We start from the raw sequence: 1931 nt of genomic DNA, 5'->3' as shown, positions 1-1931 counted from the left end.
AATTTCTTGAGAATTTTCTCAATATAATGAGATTGCGTTATAGCAATTCCTCTGTTCAACCGTTTAATCCTAATTCCTAGGATTACATCCGCCTCCCCCATGTCCTTCATGGCAAATTTTGATGATAATAAATTCTTRGTTTTAKCAACTTGAAGTTGATCCGTACCAAATATTAACATATCATCAACATATAAGCATATGATCACACCTGAGCCAGAATCATCAAATCGGCTATAAACATATTTGTCGGATTGGTTTAAAGCAAAACCACATGACAAGATAACTTCATCAAACTTTTGATGCCATTGTTTAGGAGCTTGCTTTAGCCCGTACAATGACTTCACAAGTTTACACACCTTATGCTCATTATCGGGCATAACAAAACCTTCCGGTTGTTTCATGTAAACTTCCTCATCAAGGTCACCATTCAAGAATGCTGTCTTGACATCCATTTGATGAATAATTAGATTGTGAATAGAAGACAATGCAATCAACAATCTAATAGTTGAAATACGAGCTACCGGAGCATATGTATCAAAATAGTCAATACCGGGTTTTTGCCTAAAACCTTGAATGACTAACCGGGCCTTGAACTTGTCAATAGTCCCATCAATTTTCATTTTCTTTTTGAAAATCCACTTGCAACCTAAAGGCTTGGAGCCCTTTGGCAAATCAGACAACACCCAAGTGTTGTTCTCCATGATTGATGACATTTCATCATCAATCGCTTCTTTCCAAAAAGCAACATCTCTAGACTCCATGGCCTCCTTAAAGGTCTTAGGATCATCCTCAACATGAAAACAGTATGAATATTGCATCCCCACTTCATCTCTTGAACCTTCAACCAAATACAATTGGAAATCCGGTCCAAAGTTTTTGGCAATTCGGCCTCTTTTGCTTTTCTGGGGCTGTTGTGTTTCGGGAATTGAAACACCACCCAAATCTTCTAAATTTTCTGAATTTTGCTCTTCATTAGAGCTAAAAATCAGATCCTTAGGCCTTTGAATTGATGAAAAACGCATCTCATCAAAAATCGCATCACGCGACTCAATTACGGTATTAATCGACACCGAATCATTAGGTTCTATTACATAAAACCTATATGCCTTGAAATTTTGTGCATATCCAATGAATATACAATCAATTCCTCTTTCACCTAAATTTTTCCTTTTAGGTTCGGTAAGTTTCACAACAGCTCGACATCCCCAAATTCGAAAATAACTCAAATTTAGAGCTTTCTTATACCAAAGCTCATATGGGGCTGTTTTGTTCCGTTTGTTTGGAACTCTATTCAAGACATAACATGCTGTAAGCATTGYCTCTCCCCAAAATCCCTCACTCAAACCCGAGTAAGAAAGCATCGAGTTAACCATTTCTTTTAAAACTCGATTTTTCCGTTCGGCAACACCATTTTATTGTGGTGTATACGGAGCTGTTGTTTCATGAATAATACCAATAGATTGAAAGTATTGAGAATCCATATATTCTCCACCCCGATCAGTTCTAAGACATTTAATTGATTTGCCYAATTGCAATTCAACTTCGGTTTTGTAAATTTTAAATTTATCTAAAGCTTCATYTTTAACATGTAATAAATATACATAACAAAACCTAGTTGAATCATCTATAGAAGTAACCACATACTTTTTATTGCCAAGTGAAGGAGTTGCATGGAAATCACAAAGATCACTATGAATTAAATCCAAAATACCCGAATCTCTTTTAATATTAGGAAACGGTTGTTTTGTGATTTTTGTAAGCATACAAGTCTTACACTTTTCAGCTTTAATGTCAAAAGATGGAATCAATCCTACTTTAGACATTTCATGCATTCTTCTAAAATTAACATGACCTAATCTAGCATGCCAAAGCATAGAATTCTCTACTTTAGAAGTAGAAGTCATAAACACAGAATTGCTACTAGAGGCAAC

The sequence above is a fragment of the Cynara cardunculus genome, unplaced genomic scaffold, assembly GCF_001531365.2.
Source record: "Cynara cardunculus var. scolymus isolate 2C unplaced genomic scaffold, CcrdV1 Un_Scaffold_863, whole genome shotgun sequence".
Classification (NCBI taxonomy): Eukaryota; Viridiplantae; Streptophyta; class Magnoliopsida; order Asterales; family Asteraceae; genus Cynara; species Cynara cardunculus.
This window is presented reverse-complemented; position numbering follows the sequence as displayed.